Here is a 20,506-nt window from a genome sequence, read left to right on the forward strand (position 1 = left end):
CACTAAGGAAGCGGGGGCCATTATCTCTTCTCATCTAATGGGTCAGCTTCCAGGGTCTACATGGCCCATCAAGTATCCAGGTCTGAGCTTCTATTCTAGAAAATAATGCAGTCTATTAGTCTTAGTTCATTTCAATTGAACTAAACATACTAGTGCACATGCCAATGATTCATTATTGATGGAAGGCCAAGGACTGAATGCATGGTGTTCCGGTGACATGTGCCTTTATGATCCAGCAGCCAGTATCCAGACCATCTACAGCCATACCGCTCCACCCAATCGACATTGTCTATGTGCCTACAGGCTGGCGTCAGTATTGAAGTAAAACAGGAAATAAATCAAAACAAATCTAGGGTTACCTGGCATGTTACTGACTCTGCCTTGAACCTTAAGTTTCAAACTGCGTTGCCTGTCAGAAAAGTTAAAAATGCATGGGCATATGTACAAGTGAACGGTAAAGCAAGATGTTAAGCAAAAATTGCTAACGCCAGGCTCCACCATTCTGAAAACACAGGGATGCTCATGTATTTACAATGGTACAGCACATCCCTGCGTTTTCCTTAGTGCTGGCGCTAAGCTCAGCTGTCTAGCGCCAACACAGGCACCCTTGCACTATAGTGCAAGGGTGTCTGTGTTGCAGGGAATGATGGTTCATGTGCAGGAAGGTGTCCCTTCCTGCACATAAGCAATCGCTTATGGTGATTTGTAACTTCTATGTGTGCTGCACAATGCATTGTGCAAGTTAGAAATAGTCGTTTTTTTAAATCATTGTTTATGTGCAGAAAGAGACACCTTCCTGCACATAAACAGAAGGGACACCTTCGTGCACATAAAACATCATTCATGACGATTTGCTGTTTCTATGTGTGCTTCACAATGCAGCACACATAGAAACAGCAAAAATGAGTAGAAAGGAAACATTTCTCCTCATTTCGCAATGTTAAGATCTGTTTTTCCCTGTTCTTAATTTTTGCGCTGCCCCATATTTACTCCACCATTGTAAATATTGGGGAGCATCAAAATCAATGGGTGTTGTGGTGGAATGTCTACCACAACACCCATATGAACCCTTTCGTGCGATGGCCTTCATTATGATGTTGGGCAGACTTGCGTCCGCTGAACACCATTGTGGAATCGGTACCGACCAACCTTCGGTCAGCGGTCCCGACCACATTATTAGGATGGTGTGGTCGCGCACTCCCATTTCTCTATGGGAGCTTGTGCTGCGGCCATAAATCAGCCGGAGCGCTAGCTCCCATAGAGAAATTAGTGTTTTTGTCAATCCCTGCACCGTATGGCAGGCACCTGATGGTGCCTGCCACCCAGTGCAGGGATTAACAGGTGCCCCCCCAGACCTCCAACCGGAGGCCGCTGTGGCAAGGGGGCCTGCCAGGGGCCACCAAAGTCGCTCTCCAAGAGACTTTTCATTTCGGAAAGCCCGGCATGAAAAACCTGTCGGAAGCCGCGTCATAATCCCCAAGGCGTAAATGCAGTGCATAGGGGATTATGATTGGCCTCCGACTGGCAGATGGGCTCCTTGAGCCTGTCGGAAGTCAGTCGGTCCGACCGCTCGGTTTCAAATCCAACAGCCTTTATGGTAATAAGGCTGTCTGATTTGAAACCAACAATGTAAGTCAGAAAGCTTAAGCCACGTTAAGTGGTTAAATGCTACCTTGCAAATAAGGAAAAGGGATAATCACCACAGGAATGTCACAAAAAGTGACATTCCTGTTGTGATAAGGCCTTGTAAATATGCCTCTTAATGTCCTACCACTACCTCAGACATTCAAATATATTACCAACCTAGACAAGCATGGTCAAAGCCAACAGTTCGGCTTCAAAGAGTCAATTGTATTGTATTGCAGCATTTATGTAGCACTACCCATATGTGGGCCACTTAACCCTTGACTACATGAGCAGCAAGCTACACTATGTAGAGTGTGTGGTTGGAAGGGTGCCTATTGAGCCACAGCCCTAAAGAAGTGCTTCTGTGTTGTGCATTATGACCACAGCGGTGCAGTTATTATTGTATGGCATGCAGCGCAGAGGGTGAAAAGGTGTGCGATATGCATGTAGGTCATAGCTTTCCAGCAGCATTGAGCAGCTCTGCGGGTCTCTTTTTGGTATTTCTTGTAATCACAGTCTACTAAGCAGGTTACTGCACTGGGTTGCACAAGCTGAGATTTTGCTTGACGATTTTAGTCCTGAGCAGGCATAGTTGCATCGAAAATGTTGGGGAGATCTGCTGGATGTGCTTTGTTGCCATCATCACATATCTGATCTGAATAATTGTGAGATTTAAGGAAGTGGCTATAGTGTGCAGCTAGTTGGGACCTGCAGTTAAGACTATATTAGAGTCCTCCAGTTTCCCAGCATTATGTGATCTCTTCAGTTATTCCATGCCTGTTCAGTTGTTGATGGTTGGTTAATGGGCTGTTGCATTACTAGGCGATAAACAAGACCCATAGCAGATATTTTGAGTGAGTATGTAAGGCCCTACATTCTATATTGTACGTATAATTATTTCCTAAAATGCTTTTCAAACCACATTTTGGGGTCGATTAGGATGGCGGACGGAAATGGGTACTGTCCGCCATGGTGGGGGAAATTTTACTCCCGGCTGCGCCGCGGAGATTCCGCGGTTGGGATTAGGATAATCATGTCACGAAACTCCGACCACGGCGGACGTATCATAACCAACACCGTCCGCGGTGGACGGAACACATCCAACTCCGTCCGCGGCGGACGGAGTCCAATGAACAACCACTGCCGCGGACGGAAATGACCGCGGAAAATAACACATGTACCGCCATACCTGTGAATACTCCGTGGCCGCAATTAGGATAAATCCGCCCGTACCACGGAACTCACAGCCATCCACGTCCGCGGCGGAAAGAATGCTACGATAACCACAGCATCACTGCGGAAGGCCAACACGCACAACATCCCTAGCGGCAAACAAATGTTAGAAAGTGTACCGCAAGTCCAAAGCAAACATACGAACATTGACAACGCCCCCCCCACACACCAACACCAAGCACAAGCCACCATGACACGTCCCAATTATCCAATAATGCACACTAGTCAACACGCCCACCTACCACCTGACTGCCAACAACCATTGAGACACGACTATAAAATGACACCCACACACTACCACAATCCTTTGCATCACAGCATTGCTGCCAGCAAGAGGCCCTATTCGAGATACTGCAAACTCACATAGAAGACACCCACCCACCACCCTACCACACCCACCACACAAACACCCACCACACAAATCCTACACATCACACACCACACACCTGCACCCCCCAACTCACTCAACTCACACACTGAGCACCACACACCATGGCACCCAAAAAAAAACTAAATTCACGGAGACAGAGTTGAGGGTAATGGTAGATGAAATAATCTGTGTTGAGCCCCACATCTTCGGGGCCCAAGTCCAGCAGACGTCCGTGGCGCAAAAGAACCACATGTGGGACAGGATCGTCACTCGGGTGAATGCGTCGGGGACTGTGCCGAGGACGAAGCATGACATTCAGAGGCGGTGGCATGACCTGAAGACCAGGGTGAAGGGCATCCGAGCTAAAAACTTTGCTAGAGCCAATCATACTGGCGGTGGCACACCCCCGGAGCCCATACCCTACACCGATTGGGAGGAGAAGGTGCTGGTGATACTACACCCAGAGAGCCTAGACGGACTTGACGAAGGAGAAGAGGCCGGTGAGTACAAACCAAGCACCACGATCAGCACGACATGGTCAGGCTCACACAACTGAGAAGAAACATCTCCTACGCCCCAACCCATGCACGTTGGACACCAACTCACTAACATGTCCATGGCTCCCAACAGGCCCCCATGTTCACGGGGAGGGTGGTGGTGGTGGAGGGTGGGGTGTGTGAGAGGCCCAAACTACAACTCCCAACAGGCCCCCATGTGCACGGGGAGGGTGGTGGTGGTGGAGGGTGGGGTGTGTGAGAGGCCCAAACTACAACTCCCAACAGGCCCCCATGTTCACGGGGAGGGTGGTGGAGGGTGGGGTGTGTGAGAGGCCCAAACTACAACTCCCAACAGGCCCCCATGTTCACGGGGAGGGTGGTGGTGGTGGAGGGTGGGGTGTGTGAGAGGCCCAAACTACAACTCCCAACAGGCCCCCATGTTCACGGGGAGGGTGGTGGTGGTGGAGGGTGGGGTGTGTGAGAGGCCCAAACTACAACTCCCAACAGGCCCCCATGTTCATGGGGAGGGTGGTGGAGGGTGGGGTGTGTGAGAGGCCCAAACTACAACTCCCAACAGGCCCCCATGTTCACGGGGAGGGTGGTGGTGGTGGAGGGTGGGGTGTGTGAGAGGCCCAAACTACAACTCCCAACAGGCCCCCATGTTCACGGGGAGGGTGGTGGTGGTGGAGGGTGGGGTGTGTGCGACAGGAAACAGAAATGTCTACAAATCTATATAACCATGTAATGTCCACATTACTGACCAGCTCTATCTTGTCCCTCAGGTGATCGTCAACTGACTGGGGAAACCAGTACCCGGCCGCCAGCCTCGCCTCCCACACCTACAGGACTCTCTGGTGACGAGGACACAGGCAGCTCCGGTGCGGAGGATGGAGCGGGACCAAGCACGCAGCCAGGGCCATCTGGCTCACAGGGACTCCCGGGACCGACCAACATCGCATGTGTGACTCCAGCGACACCTGTCTCTGTGATCTGCACAGTCCCCACCACCACCAGTACCACCAGTACCACCAGTACCACCAGCACCACGACTCCTGCCGGTGCCACCCAGCATAACCCAGCGCACGACGCTGGTCCATCGGCCTCACACACAAGCAGGGTGAGTGGGCCACAAACACAGGCAACGGGACATCAGCCAATCAGGCGAGCCACACACCGCCGTGCAGAGGAAGGACAGCTACCCCATCCAGTGGCACAGTCCCTACAAGCCCTTGCCAGGTGCCAGGCGTCATACGACCGGTCCCAGGCAAACGCTGATCGTGCACACCAGGACTCAGTGGACAACACCAACATCCAGCGCGAAATCTCTGGCATCCTTGGCCAGATGTTGCAGATCATGGGCCAGCAGGCAACGATGTGGAGGGAATGGGTTGGCCGGAACAACCCCCCCCCCCTCCACCAAGTGTCGTAGCACCACCGCCACCGTCACCTCCGCCTCCACCGCCACCTCCGCCTCCCCCGCCATCGTCACCTCCGCCTCCACCGCCGCCACCACCACCTGTGCCCCTGGCGACGGATGTGGCCCATCAACAACCTGCCCTCCCAGCTGACTCTGTTCCACCTCAGAGACGGAGGGGCCGGCCGAGGCAGGAAGTGGCTGAGAGCAGTGTTGGAGCGCCATCCACACGCTCCAAGAGGGAACGACCATGACAATGTCACAGCCTGTGCCAGACATTCACCCAGCTAAGTATCCTGTCCCACAGACAATCATTCCCACTGGTCTGCTGGACTACCCTGACACCCCCCAATGTGGTGTCAGCACGGACATTTCATCTGCCATTACCTTCAACTCCAACTCCCTCCACCCCACTTACTTGTAAATATTCACCAGCACAGAAGCACAACCTGTAAATAAATTGCACTTACTCACACAATGATGTTTTGCCTCCATGTTTATTCACATGATTGCCTTCAGAAACAGACGTAAACAGGTTCAGGGATCATAGTCGTACATGATCATGGCGCTGCGGGAGTGACCTAGAGAAAATCAGAGACAGCAAACACACGTCAGGAAACAGATTCACACACATCACAACACAATGCACAGCAACATTACACAAACGACAACCATCACAAAAGCATGGGATGAGAGCACACACATCATGGAGACTTGTATGTCCAAAGACATGAAGACACACATATGCTACCATCACAAACAACACCCAGCTGATGAACCCCACATCCACACAACACCAGCAAACATACATGAGGCATTGTCAACCGCCACTAGAGGTAGTTACTCACATTCAAGGGAAGAAGCGATCTATGAGCTGGCGCCTCTGGTCCACACCTTCCTCCTCACCACTATCCTCAGTCGACATATGTGGGATGGGAGGCCGAGGAACTTCTTCGTCTTCAGGGTCCAACAGCAGTTCAATGTCATTGCGTACGGCCAGGTTGTGGAGCATGCAGCAGGCAATCACGATCCTGCATACTTTTCCTGGTGAGTAAGGCAGGGCCCCTCCGGTCTTATCGAGGCACCGAAACCTAGACTTTAGCAGTCCAAAGGTACGTTCGATGACTCTCCGTGTCCTTCCATGTGCTTCATTGTACCGCATTTCACCCGCTGTTCTAGGATTACGTAGGGGACTGAGGAGCCAGGGCCGGTTTGGGTACGCCGAGTCGCCTATGTAGGGGGATGACAGACACAAACATCACAACAAGATATGGTGGGTACCCCATGCAACACAGAGATCACAAGAGTCCCCACTGCACACTCACCAACAAGCCACGCTTGACCGGGTCGCAGATTTGCCATGAGTCGTGCGACAATGCTGCTCCGCATGATGTGGGCGTCATGTGCGGAGCCAGGAAATCTTGCACACACATGGGAGATGATGTTGTTTGCCAGGCACACCACCTGCACGTTCAGCGAATGGAAGTGTTTGCGATTCCTGAACACTTGTTCCCGTGCCCGTGGTGGAATGATAGCGATGTGTGTGCCATCAATTGAGCCCACAACGTGAGGTATGTGGCCCAGTGCATAGAAGTCAGCTTTGACAGCTGCCAACTCTTCCGGCCGTGGGAAATGTATGTAGTCATTCTTGTACAGCATCATAGCTGTTAAGACATCCCGAAGAACCGTGCTGAACATGGCCTGTGACATCCCCCCGGCATGTCCAACTGTGTACTGAAATGTGCCAGTAGCAAAGAAATGTAGTACCGCCATGACCTTTGCAGTGGGTGTAATCGACCCAGGATACGTCCTACGTGGCTGCAGATGAGGAGACAATTGAGCCACAAGCTCCAGCAACCGACGTCGATCCAGCCGGAATTTCCGAATCACCTCCTCGTCAACCATATCCTCCAGCACAGTGTATGGCCGATGCACATTTGGAGCCCTCCTGTGTGGGAGAGAGATGTAACTTAGGTCAACTTACAAACGACGCATACGTGTACAACTCCATCACATGTGAACCTTACTGACAAAACTTCAGTCTTCACCCTAATGTTTAGTAGCCACATCACAGACACACATGCAACTGCATGCACACAAAAGATAATTATACACACGCCATGTCATCAAGCACAAATGCCAACACCAATAATGATGTGCATACGGTAATTACATGCATGGTGACACAACGTCCAAAACACATACACGGAATGCATGTGTACCACCACCACTGTAGTCACCTCGCCAGAACAAGACACTGACAACAGATGCATAATTTGGCCATACAGCCGTGATGTACTGTGTAGTTGTGAAGATGTAAGAACGTCTGTAGGGTCACACCCGACGTCAACACGTACAAATGCACATCTGTTGCCCATTGTGTGCCGACCGATGGGCATTGTATGGACACACATGCTATATTGTATGACATATGACCTTTCCCTATCACGCTCACATCCCTCATGACGCAACTGCACACAACACATCACGGTGCAGCGTCTGACAAGATAACATAATTGGCGCCGCCATGGCGGTGCTCAACGTCCGCTACTTCCCAAAGGCCATACGCGGTCAGCGTCCCTCTTCCCATTGGCTGCATGTGCAGGGACCGTCACGGGCACACATCGGCAACCGCACGTGCAAGCCTCAGGCACGGATGCTTCAGTTGCAACAATGTTCTATCACTGGCGCCTCCATGGCAGTGCACGTACTCAGCGGGGGAGGTGCAGGCCTATACACCCTGTAGATGTACTCAATGGACATGCCAGTTCATGACCCCCCTTACAGTCACCTTGCATCATCCACCGTACACCGGCCGGAGCGGCCGGGCCTAGGACGGCCGTGCCCGGCCATGAACACAACCGCCGTGCCCGGCCATGTACACAACCGCCGTGCCCGGCCATGAACACAACCGCCGTGCCCGGCCATGTACACAACCGCCGTGCCCGGCCATGAACACAACCGCCGTGCCCGGCCATGAACACAACCGCCGTGGCCGGCCATGTACACAACCGCCGTGCCCGGCCATGAACACAACCGCCGTGCCCAGCCATGAACACAACCGCCGTGCCCGGCCATGAACACAACCGCCGTGGCCGGCCATGTACACAACCGCCGGGCCTGGCATGGCAGTTGTGGACATGGCCGGCCACGGCGGTTGTGTACATGGCCGGGCACGGCGGTTGTGTTCATGGCCGGGCACGGTGGTTGTGTTCATGGCCGGGCACGGCCGTCCTAGGCCCGGCCGCTCCGGCCGGTGTACGGTGGATGATGCAAGGTGACTGTAAGGGGGGTCATGAACTGGCATGTCCATTGAGTACATCTACAGGGTGTATAGGCCTGCACCTCCCCCGCTGAGTACGTGCACCGCCATGGAGGCGCCAGTGATAGAACATTGTTGCAACTGAAGCATCCGTGCCTGAGGCTTGCACGTGCGGTTGCCGATGTGTGCCCGTGACTGTCCCTGCACATGCAGCCAATGGGAAGAGGGACGCTGGCCGCATATGGCCAATCGCAAGTAGCGGAAGCAGTGCACCGCAACAACAGGGCCAGTCATTGGCCCATTTCACGATCACGCTTCCAGGGCTGACCAATTGCTGGCGACGTATGCCACTGACACGTGCTGAGGGCCCTATATATGTGTGTTGGCCAAAATGACACTTCCTACCCTGGGGACCAGTGCTGCCTGTTCACCTCGACCTGCTGCTGCTGCTGAGCTGACCACCGACTGCTGCCTGTGACCATCACCTCGACCTGCTGCTGCTGCTGAGCTGACCACCGACTGCTGCCTGTGACCATCACCTCGACCTGCTGCTGCTGCTGAGCTGACCACCGACTGCTGCTCTAGTGCCATACTCCGTGATCTTGCCATGTCGAGAGGCAAAGAGATCCGGTCTCGACCCTTCACCGCCGCGGAGCTTGATGTCCTCGTGGACGGTGTACTCCGCAACTATGGACGCCTCTACGGCGCACCAGGACGGGTGGTAAGTGCAGTGTGGGACATGTTGGTGTGCATGAGGGGGCCAAATAATCAGGCCTATTTCTATCTTAGCTGTGTAGTGTGGGCTAGACATATGTTCCTGATTGTGCATGGCTGCTGACAGTTACGTCTTGCCCCTATGTGTGTGACAGGCCACCTGTCCACTGACTTAAACCCTTTTGTCTCCCATCATGGTAGGTCAAGCTGCACCTTCGCAAGGACCTGTGGAGGAGCATAGCACGGGAAGTACGGGCATTGGGGGTGTGCAACAGACGACATACACACTGCCACAAACGCTGGGACGACATTTCCAGGCTGAGCAAGAATGTAGCGGAAGTAACACTGGGCCTGATTCCAAGGACGCCCCGTCTGGCCCGACGCTCCATGACCCCTCTCATGCACCGTATCATTGCAGTGACGCATCCTGAACTGGCCGAACGTCTGAGTGCCGATCAACAGCAAACTAGCGGTGAGCATACTGTCTGTGTAGGAAACCTGTGAGTGCTATGCATGTATTGGTGCACAGACACAGTATTGAGTTCCGTGTTGCGTATGTATGTCTGTGATGCCATTTTGGTCCCATTGGGTGGTTCTCATTTGACATCCAGGTCCGCCATGTTGACACGCCACTTGCTTAGTAGTTGAGTGTTGAAGCACATCCCCTAGTGGTCCATGGCCCCATGGCAGGAAATGTGAGGATGACTGGTAGAGGTGGGCCGTGTGCAGGATGAGGGCTACAAAATCTTTGTCAGCTATGTAATTTGGCAATCCTGGTCCTTCTGTACGTCAGTCTACCCATGATTCACACATCTTTTATGTGCATTTCAGCTATGACAGAGGACACTCAGCCACAGACGGTGGAGAGTAGTCGAGGAAATGAGTCCGGGTCAGACTTCGCACACACGCAGACTGACACAGAGGAGGCCAGCGCCGGAGAGGGGGACAGGACCGTCCCTGAGGACTCGCATGTGGAGACACCATCGTCCTCCTCGTCGGACACTCTTGGTGAGCCTGCACTGTTGTCACAGACTGGGAGTGGGCACTCATCACCTTCTGTCGGAAGACAGCACACAGGGCCCACACTTCCGCCAACTGCACCATGTACTGTTCGTGGCCGGAGGAGTAGGGGGAGCAGAGTGGCGTTCGGTGCAGGCACCGCTGCCCCTGCCACGGTGAGCCAAAATGCACTGTGTGCTGAGGCCGTTGATCTGCTGCGACAGCTGTGTGTGGGGCAGACCAATATGACTAATGCTTTCCAGGACCATGATAGGAAGTTGGGGCAGGTGGTGGCATTCATGGAAGGGATGCATGGCGATCTTGCAGGTCTACACAGGACAGTGCAGTCATTGGCAAGCAGTGTGTCGTCTGCAATAGTACAGTCGCATGAACAGGGTGCTACTTCTGTTTCCCCATCTACACCACTGGATGTCTCAGGGGGTAGTGATTATTCTGAGCAGGACTCAAATACAGGTTATTGCACTAGAAGCAGCGTCAGACAGCACGTCAGGGCACGCAGGGCACAGACCCCATCCCCTAGATCAGCTAAATCTGTTCACGTAGACGACGTCAGATACACTGGAGTACACACACAGGATCCACAAGTGTTGTTGGGGGACATGCCTTCAGGAGCTACACAGGCATTCAACACAAAAGGTACTCCCAAGGCAAGGGATACTCACATGTCCATGGACTGTACCTTGGACAAGGCCAGTCAGAAGACAAAGGCACCTACTAAGAGCAGGGAGACTCCCAAGGGCAGGCCCACAGCAGAGGAAAGGGACACTCCCAAGGACAGTGACAAGACAAAGGCACCTCCTAGGAGCAGGGAGACTCCCAAGAGCAGGCCCACAGCAGAGGAAAGGGACATTCCCAAGGACAGTGACAAGACAAAGGCACCTCCTAGGAGCAGGGAGACTCCCAAGGGCAGGCCCACAGCAGAGGAAAGGGACACTCCCAAGGACAGTGACAAGACAAAGGCACCTCCTAGGAGCAGGGAGACTCCCAAGGGCAGGCCCACAGCAGAGGAAAGGGACACTCCCAAGGACAGTGACAAGACAAAGGCACCTCCTAGGAGCAGGGAGACTCCCAAGGGCAGGCCCACAGCAGAGGAAAGGGACACTCCCAAGGACAGTGACAAGACAAAGGCACCTCCTAGGAGCAGGGAGACTCCCAAGGGCAGGCCCACAGCAGAGCAAGGTCCATCTCCCAAGGGCAGGGACACACACAGAGAGCAGGTGTCTACTGGAGACAGGTGCACCACAGACGACAAGTCTGCTGGCAGGAACAGGGCGGCGACCAGGGCACAGGCTACATCCAGAGACAACACTCCACCTAAGGATAAGGCACATCCTACGGACAAGGCATCTAGCATGGACAATGGCGCAATCAAGGACAGGCATACTTCACCCCTGGCTGCACTGAGGCTGATGTTTTCTACTGAACGCCAAACAGATGTCTCCGCGGCGGAGTCCCCCCATACCTCCACTCCCATCCAGGCCAGTCAGAAGCAGAGGAGGGTGTCCCCTGTAGTTGCATCCCCCATTACACATGATTCCGAGTCCAGGCGGCAGGCACAGAGCAAACGACAAGCAGGCTCCAGCACGTCCCCAGAAACCAGATCCCCGGCTGCAGATGCTCCACCTATGGTGGGTGGTGATTCTTTGGAGTCCCCACCACTTGGCAGTCCTGTCCTGTCCAGGGTGCACTCACACATCCCTAAGAAACGCAGACACACACCATTGACACCTGCCAACCCCGATTTGGCTCTAGGTCAGCTATCCCCAGCTCCCAGGCCCACCCTGCCTCCTGGCCCATACAGCCCTGTGGCTCATCATTTCAGTTGTCCCAGTGGCGCTGGTGCAGTTGACTCTCATGTATCAGATGGTGCCACAGTGTCAGTTGTGCCCTCTCCTGTTGCAGGTCCTGGCAGTGTATCTGGGTCTATGGCTTACGTGTCAGTTAGAAGATCTGTGGCTGTGTTGCACACTCCTGTTTCTGGTGCTGGCAGTCTGTCTGGGTCAGTGGCTCACGTGTCAGTGACTACATCTGTGGCTGTGTCTCACACTCCTGTTGCTGGTGCTGCCAGTGTGTCTGGGTCCGTGGCCCATGTGTGTGTCACTCGGGCTGTGGCTGTGTCTCACACTCCTGTTGCTGGTGCTGCCAGTGTGTCTGGGTCCGTGGCCCATGTGTGTGTCACTCGGGCTGTGGCTGTGGCTCACACTCCTGTTGCTGGTGCTGCCAGTGTGTCTGGGTCCGTGGCCCATGTGTGTGTCACTCGGGCTGTGGCTGTGTCTCACACTCCTGTTGCTGGTGCTGCCAGTGTGTCTGGGTCCGTGGCCCATGTGTGTGTCACTCGGGCTGTGGCTGTGTCTCACACTCCTGTTGCTGGTGCTGGCAGTGTGTCCGAGGCAGGTAGTTCACGCAGTCCCCCTGATTCTGTGATGTGAGGTGCTGAACACTTCACTCAAATGTTATTTCACATGGTGTGTCCATTGAGAACTGCGTGGCACTCTTGTGGTTCCTGTGACGGGTTGGTAGGGACACATACTTGTGCAGCCTCTGATGTACCTGTTCTGTACTGCACAATGCCCTGTTGATGCTCCGATACTGCATTCTGCCCTCTCGTTTACTGCCTATGATGTACCTGCTCTGTACTCTACAATGCCCTGTTGATGCTCTGATACTGCATTCTGCCCTCTCGTTACCTGCCTATGATGTACCTGCTCTGTACTGCACAATGCCCTGTTGATGCTCTGATGCTGCATTCTGCACTCTCATGTGCTGCCTTTTATCAACCTGTTCTGTGCAATGGACTGTTGATGCACTTAGCCCCTCTCACGTGCTGCCTCTGATGGACCTGTTCTGTGCAATGGACTGTTGATGCACTTAGCCCCTCTCATGTGCTGCCTCTGATGGACCTGTTCTGTGCAATGGACTGTTGATGCACTTAGCCCCTCTCACGTGCTGCCTCTGATGGACCTGTTCTGTGCAATGGACTGTTGATGCACTTAGCCCCTCTCACGTGCTGCCTCTGATGGACCTGCTCTGTACTCCACAATGCCCTGTTGATGCTCTGATACTGCATTCTGCCCTCTCGTTTACTGCCTATGATGTACCTGCTCTGTACTGCACAATGCCCTGTTGATGCTCTGATACTGCATTCTGCCCTCTCGTTACCTGCCTATGATGTACCTGCTCTGTACTGCACAATGCCCTGTTGATGCTCCGATACTGCATTCTGCCCTCTCGTTTACTGCCTATGATGTACCTGCTCTGTACTCCACAATGCCCTGTTGCTGTTCTGATACTGCATTCTGCCCTCTCGTTTACTGCCTATGATGTACCTGCTCTGTACTCCACAATGCCCTGTTGATGCTCCGATACTGCATTCTGCCCTCTCGTTTACTGCCTATGATGTACCTGCTCTGTACTCTACAATGCCCTGTTTATGCTCTGATACTGCATTCTGCCCTCTCGTTTACTGCCTATGATGTACCTGCTCTGTACTCCACAATGCCCTGTTGATGCTCTGATACTGCATTCTGCCCTCTCGTTTACTGCCTATGATGTACCTGCTCTGTACTGCACAATGCCCTGTTGATGCTCTGATACTGCATTCTGCCCTCTCGTTAACTGCCAATGATGTAGCTGCTCTGGTGCCCACTTTGCCCATGCTCACGCATACACTGTGATTATACCCCTATTTTGTACAATAAAGGTAGTCTATCAAGTCTCGTGGTCTGTCGTTGTCATTCCTGCTTGCGTACTACAAATGTGTATTCGTATATGCTTCTCATCAGTGGTTTCGGTAACATGACACTCCCCCTCCCTACGTCACGACCCTTGCTGGTATTCCCCTCCAGACAGCCAATGGTTTGTGCCTTACCTGCGTCGTCGTCCATAGTGGGCCATGACTAGGATGTGGTGGATCGCGAAGAGCATCGGGAAAGCGTGTAGCGCTGGGTCCATGGTGGTGGTCAGCTTGCGGTGGGTATCTCTGCTATGTCACCTATGTTCGCTGTGGGGATTCCGCCGTGTTCAGACAGGTTGTTTTTCCGCTGCGGTTTTATGTGTATTTTCCGCCATCTTGATTTGGGGGACGGTCTTTGACGTCAGTACGTACGGCGGGGCCTCCGGATGTGTTCCGTCCGCCACGTGGTCGTGTGTAGTTCGGCGGCGGTGCGTGCTTTTCCGTCGCGGACGGAAATTTGACACGTTTTCCTATCCTGATATGGCGGACGGAGTATCCGCGGCAGGCGGACACGGAAAAGGCTTTTTCCGCCTACTCCAGGGCCGCGGTAGCTCTTCCGTCCGGCATCCTAATGAGCCCCTTTGTGTGGTACGAACTGCACTCTGATTTAGAGTGTTGGGGCTACTACTTCTTGTAATTACACAATGGAAAAGGGTACAGAGTGCTGATAACCCAGTATATACTGTTGCTATGGGACTGGCTTACTCCCATGGTCCCATGCTTTTGGTTGTTGATTGCACTTTCTTGAAATATCATTGGTACACATTATCCCAGGTGATGACTAATAAAGAGACATGCTTCTCCATTTGAGTTGTTTCTGTTCCATTTATTTCTGTTCCATGTTTATTTCTTTGTGGCAGTAGCGGCCCGTGGCGGGAGTGTTGCTGGGCGCTGACGTGGCAGGGGAAGGGAAGCGTGCGGGGTAGTAAACTACGGATTACGGCAGATTTGAGGTAAGGAAACATATAAATAAATAAAACGAATTTCGTTGCGCGCGCTGCATCGCCACATGCGATGCAGCGCGCGCAACAAAATTTGTTTTATTTATTTATATGTTTACTTACCTTGAATCGGCCATAATCCGTAGTTTACTACCCCCCATCCTGCCCCTTCCCCGCCCCACGTCAGCGCCCAGCAGCACACCCACAACGGGCCGCTACTGCTTTGTGAAGCGAGCAGCAAAACAGCCAACACGTGTTTAGCACTATTTTTACAAACAGGGCTGTGCCTTTTTTTTAAGTCTAGAATATATAATGGTGGAAGAGTACATAAAGACTGTTTTCAGGAAACATAGACTCCATAAGAAAAAGTTTTTTGAGTTTTGGTGCTACTCAAGTTTCATTCTGCACACGTGCAGAGAAGAAACCTTCTTTCAATGTGATGTCCTTTGTAGAGATACCTGTGAGAAAAGACATTAAACAGCTAATTTTGCAATCAAGAACACCCCCTTTGGGACCAAAAGCAAGAGAATACCACACACAAAATGTCAAAGATGGTGATAAGGGGGAATATCCTAATCATGCACATTTGTTATTATGAGAGTGACTAGTGGAATGGTGTGTCTAAAAACTGTCGGCAAGACCCTGTGTGATCAATGAGTGTAGCCCCAAAATTGGTCTCAGTCTGTGAGCAAATATGGAAAAGAAGCTAGCTCCTTTCTAAGTCCCAAGGGTATTTTAGCTGCTCTATCTAATTGTGCATGCTTCCATAACATGAGTTCCAAGTGCAGTTGGGTCTTGGTAAAGATAATTCTTGTATACTAGTTTCTTCAGAGGCAATCCTGCATGGAGGGATTTGAGTAGGAGTGTTAGAAAAATAGGAGTATCAGGAGGGTGGTGCACCTTTCTGGTTTTGTAGTTTTTTACGTTTTATTAGTTACTTGTTCAAGATATTTAAGTGGTCTCTCCTAGTTGTGCATCCCTCTTGATTTGCCCATATCGTGGACCAGATAGGACAACGAAGTAAGAAACGGTATGGAAAAGGTGTATGTTCATTTATCCAGAAGGTTTCTACCAACACTTCTACTCCATTCTCTTCACTCACGCCGTCAGTTTTCTCCCTACAACTATTGCTGGTATTTATCACAGTCATACTGTTTTGACTCATACTCTTCCTTCTTTCCCACTCTGGAAAAATGCCCCTTTTTACAGCGAGAGCACCTAACTTTCAGTGCTAGACAGGCACTTAAGTTTGCTATGTTTCATACTACCACATCTATAACATTGGCGTTTCTCCCGAGCCCATCTGCATTTTTTTATTACCACCAGTAATTTTCCTCCTTTCTGCAGATTGTTGTAACACATTCACTTCACTTGAGTCAGTGCTTCCATGACATCCATTTCTCGCCCTCTGTCCACTATTCAAGACTTAAAGAGAGGTGTTTTTCATACACTTCACTACACCTATAGATTTCTTTAAAGACTGATCTTACAACCTTTCTTGTATTTTCAAATTGGCATTTCTATTTATTAATTGATCCCTAATGTAAATATTTGAATTTGCAATTGATTCACCTGGTGATTGCACACCTGAAAATAATTTATTTTGTTCTATAACAATGGCAGTTGTTCTTACAAAATTGTCCTCTACACCTATTAATGCTTCCTCATATTCATCATCCCATTTTTCTTCCATGTCGGGTGAAAACCTCCATTTTCTTCTAATCTCTTGCTAGGAACAGGTAATGTTTAAAAAAAATCTTTTATCTCCTATACCAAGACTATGCTTAGGCATGGCTAGCTTCTTTTTGCAACAACAACGTCTATTTCTAGACAACGGCCCCTCGCGGCGGGATGCCTGGCTTTCACCTTGCGGATACCCTGCCAGGGTTATCTCACAGGGGAATACCAGGACGGGTTCCCTAAGCAAGCGCTTAGAAACCGCTTGGTGATTTGCGCTATATAAATTCCTGTACATTTACATTTACATTCTACTGCCTAAAAGTAGGTTTCAAATGCCATCGGCCATCCTCCCATATCATTTCTGGTTTTCTGGGCCTAAAAACGTTGGTGGAGCTGCTACAGACTGCAAGTTTGTAATATCAGGAACTAAACAAGCATTTGTAATGCAATAGGTCTCGCAATAACATTGTGGCATATTATCAAGTAAGGGCGTTACATTATCGCCGCTTTTATCGGCAGGAAACTGCCGATAAAGCGGCGATAATGGGCTTGATAATATTCTGTATGAATTCCAATCGAAGCCCATGTTAGATGTCTTCACATCTAACATGGGCTTCGATTGGAATTCATAGAGCATATTATCAAGCCCATTATCGCTGCTTTATCGGCAGTTTCCTGCCGATAAAAGCGGCGATAATGTAACGCCCTTTCTTGATAATATGCCCCATTGTTTTGAGGTATTGGCATTGAAAATGTCATTGGGTTTTTTTCCCTTTATGCAAGCATTAATCAAATGGTGTATTTGAAAATGGCAATAGCTCACTTTGTTGTAATTGCGTAATCTATTGCATTGCATTTGAACTATAGTACATTCTCTACTGTTCGCTCTAAAGAGCTATTGGCTTAGTAAATGGCGTTGGAAATGACAATGTCTTTTACCCCCTGTTAACCCCGCCGCAAAGCTCATCAGCATGTGCCCGTCATAAAAGGGAATATCTGACAATCGCATCTTAAAAATTTTGCAACAATTCCATAGTTTCACCGCGGTTGTAAATTAAATTGTAAAATATTATTGCGGTGCGACCGTGCTCGTTGCCATGGCCGGTTTTCGGCCGATTTTGTTACAGGGCCGTTTTTGCAGCAACGCTGCAAAAACGACCCTGTGACAAAAACGGCCCCCAGGGGCCCAAAACCGGCCCCCACCCTTGCGGCGCACCGGGGGATTGCCCGGTGCCCGCAACGGCCAGTCCGGGCCTGGTTAGAGGGACTTTGACGATGGTAGCCTCTGCAGCCGGATATTAAGCTAGAGTGTGTCAACTAGTTCACACATTTAGCAGCCTAGACAATCTCTGTCTGGGTGTGTCAAAGACAGTGGCCCGAGTTTTATACGCACACTGTGGAATATAAACACACACATTTCCAGCACATAATTTTCCAGCTGATTAGAAATGTATGGGAAGTCGATGACTCGTGCATAATGTGGCTCTAATTTTCAAATTCATTTGCTGCTAGATGAAGCATTCAAGAAATGTATTCTTTTCAATTACAGTTTGAGCTTGTGTGTACTCTGCTGGATCTCAGAGACTTAAAACAGCAGTAGAGAAAGCACAAACATGGCGATGCTGACGTGGCAGCTGCTAGCTGCAGCCATTCAAAGCGTGGCTGTAAACAAAAAGAAAATAAGCAAAAACAAGAGAAAGCGAAGGGGGTGGGGGAAGACCCCCCCAGCCCTCAGCTGCAGTGCTCAAAGGAGACACCACAAATGGGGGGTGATGTCCCCTCCACTGACTGAGACACAAGCCGGGCCTGCGAATGATAGAGGTGATGGTGACCACAGGACGGGGCTGATGGGAGCGATGTGACACCGTCCCTGTGACCGGCATCCGAGGCGCAGGAGGGTTTTCGCTGCAAAGATGGCTCTCCTTCTGTTACCTACCCGCAGGCTCTGGGGGGCAGGGTGATGAAGGGGGAATGCTACTGGCGGCTGCTCTCAGAGTGAGTAGTTAGCAGGCACGTTTCCTGTGAGACACACAATACGGTCTCTTCCTTTGCAGAGAGGCAGTTGGGATCTGAGGCATGTTATCCCAGGGGGTTCTGCCGTTAGTTTTACTTTAGGAGGCTTAGATGTAAGGTAACATGGCGCGTTTTATATGGCCAGGGACTGCCGGAGGACCCTCACTCTTCCATTAACCAACATTACTAACAGGACATGAGAGGGATTTCTTTGGAAGGCGGGGGATCTTTCGACCCCCCCGGCCGTATTTATTAAAACATACAAACTAAATCAAAAATTGAAATAAACAATATTTACACAATTACGCAGAAAACATTTACAATTGATATATACAGATATCAGATGGCTAACCTTAACATACTTCTAGTACAAGGTATTTCCTATCCGAGACTAACATATCAATCACATACAATATACATTTTTCTGCATACCTATTTTGGGCCTACGGCAAGGTCCATAACTGGTGTCAGATCCTTATCACTAAACCACGCCCTCCTGAAGGAGTGAGCATGCGCAGAGGGCCCATTTACTGGGAGGTACTTCTCCCCCCGTTTACCCCCGTACGCCCGACTAACCGTGTGCTTCTGTCGAAGTGCGCATGCGCAGAGGGCACGTTTACCGGGAGGGTACTTTTCCCCCGGTTACTCCCGTACGCCCGATTAACCATGCCCTTTTGTCGAAGTGCGCATGCGCAGAGTGCCTGCTTACCGTGAGGATACTTCCGCCCACCGGTTACACCCATATGCCCTATTACCTGCATTAAAAGGGGGTCCTTGCATCTCTGCGCCGTTTACTGGCGTCTTTGTGCACGTGCGGGGTGGCCAGCCAGCCTAGAGAAAGCATGACTCTCCCCCCCCGCACCCAAGTACCCAACAGGCTGTACCTGCCCCAGGAGTTCTAGGAGAGACCACTTGCCCCTCCCTTTGGGCGACCCCATTCAAGAATGGCGCCGCCCCCTAAGGACCTTACATTAACTGCTCACCAATCATGACCTTACCGCCACAGGCCAGCGTAGTTGACCGACTATCTGCCCCCCCCCCACCCTCCTACACTGAAAGGTCATGCCCTGCCTCAAAAATCCCCCTAGCCAAGCCATTATATTTTTCAGGCCAACTATCAGGCCCTACCAACTCACTGCAAGGTCATGCCATGTCCTTATCTGCGCCTAACTAGGCAAGAAGATCCCCTGCGACTGCTTCATCCCCCAGTGTGAACAAATGGACACCGTCCTCTTAGGGAGCACAATTTCCCTATATCCACCCCTGTGCTATAGTCTGTAAGTGTCAAGCCCTAGCTAACCTCAGCAGTTTGTTACTAGGTATGTTTCCAATGACCCAATGGCCTCACAGACTCGCTTCCTCCCCTTGGAGGCTCTGGAATGTCTGGGTGTACCCTGGTGCACCAACGGGTCACCTCACTATACACCACTAACTGGGCCTAAAGATCTGTCCAAAGGTTTCATTCCCTACTCTGGATGGACAGACACCATCTTTGGAATCCCTGGAGTCGCTGTGACAGGGCATATCTTGGCCCTAGACGTGTAAAACCAACCTACTTCAGTGTTCATAACCACCCAATCCTGCTCAAGTTGCATGGTCATAACTCTGGGGCTGGCCTACTCATAGGCACTTGACACCCCCTCTTGGAGCCACTACTTGGCCTCCGTCATCAGCATCATGGTGCACCGGATATTCACACCTCCCCTGTCCATGTTAATCGTTGTTAGTGCAACTATACCATTGTAAGGCTAAGCCCTGTGCAGCGCGCGCAACAAAATTTGTTTTATTTATTTATATGTTTACTTACCTTGAATCGGCCATAATCCGTAGTTTACTACCCCCCATCCTGCCCCTTCCCCGCCCCACGTCAGCGCCCAGCAGCACACCCACAACGGGCCGCTACTGCTTTGTGAAGCGAGCAGCAAAACAGCCAACACGTGTTTAGCACTATTTTTACAAACAGGGCTGTGCCTTTTTTTTAAGTCTAGAATATATAATGGTGG

The 20,506-nt window shown here is 51.3% G+C and overlaps 1 protein-coding gene across 1 annotated transcript in view; it reads left to right on the forward strand.

Annotated features, from left to right (window-relative positions):
* Positions 1-20,506, forward strand: part of LOC144770175 (proton channel OTOP2-like) — a 390,107-nt gene that overhangs the window by 145,718 nt on the left and 223,883 nt on the right. The window lies entirely within an intron of this gene.

This window comes from Lissotriton helveticus, chromosome 7 (genome assembly GCF_964261635.1).
Source record: "Lissotriton helveticus chromosome 7, aLisHel1.1, whole genome shotgun sequence".
Lineage (NCBI taxonomy): Eukaryota > Metazoa > Chordata > Amphibia > Caudata > Salamandridae > Lissotriton > Lissotriton helveticus.